Below are 8,867 nucleotides of genomic sequence, written 5' to 3' on the forward strand. Positions count from 1 at the left end.
ATTAATGGTCTTTTTCTTGATTTTCATGTAAACTTTCCTTCTTAGCCTAAAATATCTTATAGAAATAGAGTACTGAGTGAGTAGGATTTGAATTCAGTGAGTAAGTTTGAGGAGAAGCACTGTTCATCTGGGAACCATACCCCTAGCCCTGTACTTTTGTTAGTTTGGCTCTTTCTCATATTTCTTTTCTGTTTTATTATTTACTTGTTGTTGTCATCATTCTTATTATTACTAGGGATCCTCCTTCTTATTATCTCCTGTACAATTGGATCATAAAGAAAAACGCCTGTTTTTCTTGAGATGAAATATTTTGTCATTCTGAGATCTACTGCATCTCCATTGTTTTAATAGCTGGTTTAGGAGAAAATTCTTACCACAACCATACATTAAATAGATATTAATCGCAATTCTGAGCAGTTGCCCATGTGTCTATTTTGAATTTCTTCAGTTTTCATCATTTATAGTTTTCTATAAATTTTAAATGGAACTGTTTTACACTGTCTCTTGCTTCCTTTCCCCTCTTTCCCCTCTACCTTCTTTTGTTTTCTTGCCAATGCTGTTACTTGAACTCAGTGTATAATCACAGACAGGAAATATCATTGATTCTTGAAAATAGGGCCAAATATTAGAGACAGATCATCTCTGTGAAGAGAATTTTAGGTCAAGGCCAATCATTAGAAGGGGGAAATTCCAAGAAGCACAAGGTGAGTTCATGTTTTAAATAAGGAATCTACACTCCCAACCATGGCAATAAGTCTCCTGTATTTTAACATTTGAACACAGCACTCCTGCTCAAGTCCCCTGCTCAAAGCTATATTTCTCTGTAAGTCTTTCTTTTGGGTTTTATAAAAATAAGTAATGGTCATGCTGAGCTCAACACTCTGTTTTGCATCTCTAGCTCAATGCTAAATTATGCTTCTGTAAGTCCTCTTGTGTGGTCAAACATGACCTGTTTTCCCTCTTTAAAAATCCTGCTAAAAACAAAGCCAACACTGTGCTCTACTTTCTGGTTCATGGCATGCAGTCATCATAGCTAATATAGACTTCTTGCTGAGTTTGTGGTCATATTTACAGGCATCGGGATAATGCACTCAGGGCTTAGGTTCTTTCCCTGAGCATTTTTTTTCTCAAGGTGATGGCTCTACCAATTTGAGCTATGCCTCTCTGTCTGGATTTTTGGTAGCAAATTGGTGCTAAGAGTCTCAGAGTTTTTTCTGCCAAGACTGGTCTAGATGTTAAGATCTCATCCTTCTGAGTTACCAATATGATCCTCCTGACTAACTAGGATTACTGGCATGAACTACCTGTCTAATTTCTCTGAAACACTGCAGTTTAGATCTATGATTTGTTGGTGTCATTTTTGTTTAATGTTTTCTGGGTAAAAAAGAGATTAATGGATGTGATGGAAAAGCAAATTTAGCATCAGATGCTCTTCTTTGATACTCTATACTTTACTACTTAGTGATCCTTAGTGTGGAATTTTACAATCAGTAACTATTTAGCATTTTATAAGGAATAAACCTTACTTACAGATCATCATAGAAAAAGCAGTAATTGTTAGGTGTAAAGCTGTATATCAGAAATTGCAACACCCTTATAATCAAGGCAGGAAGATTTAAAGTTACACACCAGCCTTCGTTACATTGAGATGATTTCTTAAATTCTTTTTTAAAATGACAAAAATAGATTAACCTCAACAAGGAATGTTTGACTTGCAATGTTGCAGACCCTGGGGTGCCCGGAGCTGGCAAGGCATGACAAAGGGTCCACCACCATTGACTCCAACCCTCAGAGCTGCAAGTATTTGCCCTTTCATTTTGCAGAAGTTCTTCTTTCAGCTTCTGAGCCTGAGGGCTTATCTGAGGGAGTATAGTGGACAAAGATTATTTGAAATAGAATGAGTAAGGGTCCACACAGTGTGCACTTTTCAGTGCAGTGAGTCCTAAGACAACAGCATGTGAGCATGTGACAGATATAGAAGGTGTGTATAGATAAAGATTTTGCTGGAATAAACAGAGTTGTGTCACCAGTCTTCTCTCTGTCTCCTTCATCATCAATCCCCTTGCCCCCTGGAATCCTTGTCCATGCTATGGCTGGCCCTTGGCATTGCAGGAAATTTTGGAAAAAAATGATTGTTTTCTTATTCTGCAGTTCTTACATTAAGCCTGTTCTGTATATATGCCTGTGTATGATTACCATTATATATTGTATGTATGATTATTATATGTTTATATGCTTGTGCATGGTAATTACATGCCTGTGTATGATTGTTATAACTAAAGTATAACAATTATAATTTAACATTCAATGTGCTAATCTTCATTTTATGAAATTTTCTATTCTGTAATATTCTTCTTCCTAATAGTAGTAACCTGACCCACATATTGATCAGTTGGTGAATTGAAATGAAACAGTATTGTATTAATTCATTAAATGCCATGTATTATTAAAACATATAAGCTCATCCACATATAAGTGCAAGTGAATAGCACCAGAGCAGAATATTTCATAATCTAATGACATATATACTCGAATTTCCATCGGTGTTTTAACTGCAAAACTATGATACGTCCTTGCACAATTTTGGTAGCAATTGGCATCAGTAGGAAACACTGAAATGTCCACATTTTCATATTTCTTATTTGTATAACATGTTGAACTTAACAGCAAATTTTCTTACTTTTCTTTCTTATTCCCCCATGTTGCAGACCTTTTGAGTCTTTGTGTCTTTTCAGGTTGATCTGTTGGCGAACTATCAGCAGATCTTCTCTTGGGATTAGTTATGCTATTTAGTGTTATATATGTTCTGTAATATTTCCCTTCCTCTCCTGCACTTTTGTTCTTATCATTCACAACTCTTGCAGGACGGCCATTGCTTAGCAGTCCATTTAGAATATATGGTTTGGGGAAGAGTTGAACACAACATCTGATATTTTACCTATGTACAGTGTTCTTATTTTTTTAAGGATAGACTACTTCATCGTGTAAAATAGACAAAAGAATTAATAATATTTAAGCCATTTGCTTTTGCTTTCTCTGAGGCAAGGGAGATCTATATGGCAAAGACTGATAGAAGTATGTGTATATATGTGTATGTATATATGAACCTTGCTGGTCCTGGGTCTTAAACTCAGGATCTGATAATTATCCCTGAGCATTCATGCTCAAGTTAGCAGTCCACCACATAGGCCACAGCTCCCTTTTGTGTTTTTTTGGTAGTTATTTGGTAATAAGAGTCATGGACTCTCCCATCAGAGTAGGCTTTTAACCTTGATTCTCAGGTGGTCTATCTGCTGAGTACCTAGGATTACAGGTGTGAGTCACCAGAATCTGGCTAGTAGGGCTTATTTTAAGGGAAACACTGTGATGTTTTAAAGATAAGCATGGAAGTCCAGTTGATTTTCAGAATTAATGGAGAACTAAAATTCAGTAAAAGGAGTATCTTCTGAGAAAAGCATGTGTCCTCAGATATTAACAGTTCAAAGCAATTTGTTTTGATTGTGTTTGTAATATTTAAACCAACATTGTATAAAGCTCTTGTTTTTTCCCTCAGCATGTACAGGCAGGGTATCAAAATTTTAGGAAATGGACAATGAGGAGAATTTGGATGTTTGGTTACATTTAAACTAACATTGAATTTTTTCCCTACTTCAGAGTATGCGCAAGTACTCAAAATGTTGCGAAATGGATGAATAGAAACATGTCTTTTGATGGTGTAAGGAGGTTATGACATAGCAATGGTCAGTCTAGCAAAAAGGTATGGATTTTCTTAACTTCATGGATTCTGGTTGTAATTGTTAGTAATGGCCTGTGAAGCCACATCCTCTAGTCCAGCCCCTTGTTTTGCTTTAATATGGGATTACTATTAAAATAAAAACCCAAACAGTTCTTTTTGCAAAGGAAGTAAGTAGTGACAGATTGTCCAAAAAGAGAAATGTATTCAATACCTTACTTATGAAATAATAATTGCTCTGTTTAACACCTTGATATTAACAATAACATAACACAAAGGTAATTTCTTTCGAAGAGGAACAAATTTATTTTTGTGAAGCAGTCTAATCTCTTTGATAGAGTGACTTACATCATAACATAGAAAGTAATTTTCTCCACCTCTAGTTTATTCCCACCAGAAATATTCACCACCTATATAACACTGAGGAAATATTTTTAAGAATTATGTGTATAAAAAAACGCGGTCTGAAATGAATTAAATGTTCATTGTATGTAAAAAAAGAAACGGCCTAGGAATTATTTTGATGAAAAAACACTGCAGGGACCACTAAAAAGTCAATGTATACATTTCCAATTCTTGGAAATATAAGTGGTATTAGGAAATGTAGATATATAATGCACTAGAAAATAGATTAAAACATTGGATAGGTTTATAAATTGCATCCTAAGTTTCTTCAGTTCTGTTTAGGAAACAACATCTGATTCATACATGTATGTCAATACTTAGACATAATCGTATATGTCTGATATACTGATATACATACGTTATGCACACACTTGAGTCTGTGAATTCCTCCTTCTCCAGCTTACTGGCACTTAAACGAACTGTCTTTATTTAGATTGTTATACTACAGCAGAATGGGAGTATATATTGTAGTGTAGGAGACTATTATCAGTGATGACACAGGATGTGTGGTGAAGACTTGCTTTCTGAATAATTGTTGAGTGATGGCATATTGCAAGTGAACAACATGTTTTCTTGACCTTTGTTTTTTTTTGGTAAGGGTATGATCTGATTCATGAGGATTCTCCAAACTTAATCTCCTCCCAAAGTACACATATCCTAGTTCTTTCTTTATTAGTTTGTTTACTTCAAATTTATTTTTTGTGCCAGTACTGGGACTTGAAACTCAGGGCTTTGCTGAAAGGTAGTACTTTGCCCCTAGAGTTAGCTGATCTGCTTAGAGTGTTGTGCTGGTAAATTGGAGATAAGAGCTTCATGGACTTCCCCACCCAGGCTGTCTTTCAATTGCAGTCCTTTTAAGTAGCTATCATTAGAGTCACACGTCACTGCCACCAGGCAACTGTAAGGACATTAATATAAGCATTTGTCAACACAGATTTTCAGACAATGGTAGGACCTTTATTTTGTAGAGTGACTGGTTGAGGTGTGTGTTGCATGGGTAACTCTTATGTATTTGGATAATAAACTATCATGAGGATCAATGGTGTTACTTGGTCTCATTTCAATGTGAATAACTTTTTTACAATTTTAGGCTGGCAAGGATTTGGAATAAAGATATCATATATCAATGAGGCTACACGTATGACTGTTACCACAGCAGGTATGTTATGATAGAGTGTTCTTTTAAATTTTTTGCTTTAATGTCTTTTTTTTTTTTTTTTTTTGGTGGTGAGAATTGAACCCAGGAATTGTGCATAGTAGGTAGGTTATGTATACTCAATAAGCTACCCTCTCCTTCTAGTCTATTACTTCTTTTTCAAAGTAGTTATGTATTGTATAAAAATGTCTCTCTGTAGCACTGGGTAGTTTGGAAATTGCACTGTGGCCCAGTGTGTAGTTGAACTTGTGATCCTAGTGCCCTTACTTTCTCCAGCACCAGCCTCATAACCTTTGTCCTATTGTTGATAATACTTCTCCAAGAATGGGCAAATAGTTTATGTAGTTTGAATAGAGATATATCTCTAATCCTGGTCTTTATTATTTGTAATAATGCACAATAAGTTGTCTTTTACAGGTTTGGATAAATACCTCAGACATTGTATCGGTTGGTCTGTATAGGAGATAATAGAATTTTTCTATCATCTCTGATGAATTCCAGTCCATGTATCTTCTCATCATGGTGATGTGAATATTTATTAAGGGTAATTGAATTTGAAGACACTGGATTATTTCAAAAGTGGTTAATCAGACATGCATGTGCTTTGTGTGAAAATGTTCTTTGTTTCTATTACTTTAAAAATCACATGCAGTTAATAGTCTCTAATACATTTAGATCGATATCATGTCACTCACAAGTCATGTTTTAAGCATATGTCAAATTACTTATCCTCCCTAACATCCATTCCTAATCTCAGTCAGGGATTTAGGACTGGTGTTTGCTGACATTTCCATTGCTGTTTACATAAAGCATTTAATTATCCATTTTCTTTAATATTATTTAAATTACATTCTCTAAATTGAATATGGTAGTTTATGGTGCTGTTTTCTCACAAATGAATTAATTGTACAAACAAGTCCATCTATCTAACTTTTGTAGAAATGTATTAGTACAAATTCACTATGTGTGAGACCTGTCATGGTGACATATCCATTTGTATATAGAACAAACATATGCTGATCATATTCCCCGGTCTACTTTCTCTTTGTTATATTAGCTTTTTCCTTATTTTTTCTTTTTTCTTTTTTTACTGTCAAAGTGATGGAAAGAGGGATTTAGAGTTTGATACATAAGGCAGAGTATACGTGTCTAATCAAACTTGTTTCCTCTTCCCTCATTTTGCTCCTTCTTTTCCCCATCCCCAATTCCCGTCCTCCCCCATGAGCTGTACTGTTGGATTACGGCATCTAGTTTTACAAGTATTGGGGCTGCATTGGTTTGCCTTTTACCCTAGTTTTTCCATTTTAATGTTGTCCTTCCCTTCCCTAGTTCCAATAAACATATTTATAATACCAAGGCTACCAAAATCAGTAACAGTTATGTCATGGGGGCGTATAGGTAATAGATAGTGGAATAATTGAGAAACTTCTGGAAAAATGATGGAGGAGCAACCCAGCCCTACCTGAGCTCTCTTCAAGAATCCATTTTCAGGGTTCTAGACAAAGATCAATGAGCCATAATAGCATAGACATTTGTCCCAGGGAGGGATTATCCAGGCAGCCAGCTTAAGAAGACATATCTAAGTCCTGGTGGCAACTCTGTCAGTGGCAGCTGCAGGAGCAATAATGGCTGCAGAGACTGGGAAGGAATTTGAGACAGCAGAGGCAACAGCTTTTCTGCAGTTTCTTGCTGCCATACAGCAGAAAAACCCTGCTTAAGGGCTGCAGAATCAGAGCCAACAGCGCTCCCCTCAATGTCCAACACACATCAGGGACCAGGAGCTCCAGTCCTTAGCCTGCTGACCACATAGATTCAGATCGCAAACTGTCAGAAAAACCAGAAAAAGCATGAGTACACATAGAAAGCATTCTCCCTCAAGATCATAGACCAGCATTTCCCCACGCCCGTAGAAAAGCATCATCTCTGACTCTGGCATGGACTTGGCCAGAGAAGACAAGAAATAAGTTGATCCAGGGGAAAAATGTGGAGGCCATCTTCCAAAAGGGCAAAGGAATCTGATCAGTGAAAGCCAGTTCTGCCCAGGGAAGGTCTCCCCACCCAATTGGGAGGAACTTTCTCCAGAGTGGGCCGGCTTTCATCCTCAGGTAAACACAGCCACAGTGGAGGCAGATTTGCAGCACAGATAAACCATTTAGTCCTAAAAAGTGGAGATAGCTCCCTGTGGACCAAAAGAATGCCTCAGCTACCTTTGGAACAATTCACAAATGCCAGTCAGGCCACCAAACTAACCACTGTGGAAATCAGAAGAAGCTCCTTTTAAGACTGAAAAGCAGGCACACGGGAGACACATCACCCAAATAATGAAGATCTCCGTTTACCAATTATAAATAAATGTCTACTTTTCTTTTTTCTAATTTTGCATCATTTTTATGTATCCTTATTATATTTTAATTTTTTAAATTGTTTTTTCTACATTCACCTATATTTTCTTCTTTCCTTTTCTCTGCTGCTTTCTTTTAGTTTTCTTTCTCTTTGTTCTTTTTTCCACTTTTCCACTTTTTTTATTTCCTTGAATTTAAATCTCAATTGTCATCAGTGTTCATTTCAGCCCCTTCATCTTGCTACTCTTAACTTCTCCTTCTAGAATTATTTATAGACTGTAAATGAAGATCCTATACCACTTCTAGGGCATTCATAGTCCAGGGTTTCCTGGCTATTGGCTGCCTAGTTAGACAGTATTGGTATTCAATTTGACTGTGCCAAAGTGTTTCACTGAATAATCTGTTTAGCCCATATAGATCTACATGAAAGGGCAGATTTGTTCACTGGTTATATTGGTATATAATCCAACTCCTGAATCACAGTCCACCAACATCTAACCTAACATACAGAACAGTGGACATCAGTGCACTTGCAGGGTTCATGGCTGGTTTTTGCGTTAATTGTCTTCTGTGGGAGCACTAAATTTGTCTGTACATCCAAAACGTGAGAGAAGGAATTTACCTATGATAGTGAACTCTTAAAATTTGTACAACTACTGGTTCCAGCCCAGGTTGTTTTGTGCCTTAAAATAGTGTTCTGGTGTGCTATTGGACTTTCAATACTTCCAATGTGGACAGAAAAAAATGAGAAGACAGGGAATCTCAACTCCCCACTCAAATCAAACCGGAAATAGAGGAGTCAGTGAAAAACCTACAGGATAGTCCTCAAAATGCTCCACAAGCGGGGCTGGGGATATGGCCTAGTGGCAAGAGTGCTTGCCTCGAATACATGAAGCCCTAGGTTCGAGTCCCCAGTACCACATATACAGAAAACAGCCAGAAGTGGCGCTGTGGCTCAAGTGGCAGAGTGCTAGCCTTGAGCAAAAAGAAGCCAGGGACAGTGCTCAGGCCCTGAGTCCAAGCCCCAGGACTGGCAAAAAAAAAAAAAAAAAATGCTCCACAAGCACTACTGGCAAATATGATCAATGAACACATGGAAAGCATGCAGGCGGACAAACATAAATGCCACGTGCTAACCAAAGTTCTATGGAGGAATTCATGTCCTCCACAAACTGAAAGCTCAATGATTTCCAATAGACTGAAAAGGAATTCAATGGAAAAAAGACACAGG

This window comes from Perognathus longimembris, unplaced genomic scaffold (assembly GCF_023159225.1).
Source record: "Perognathus longimembris pacificus isolate PPM17 unplaced genomic scaffold, ASM2315922v1 HiC_scaffold_166, whole genome shotgun sequence".
Classification (NCBI taxonomy): domain Eukaryota; kingdom Metazoa; phylum Chordata; class Mammalia; order Rodentia; family Heteromyidae; genus Perognathus; species Perognathus longimembris.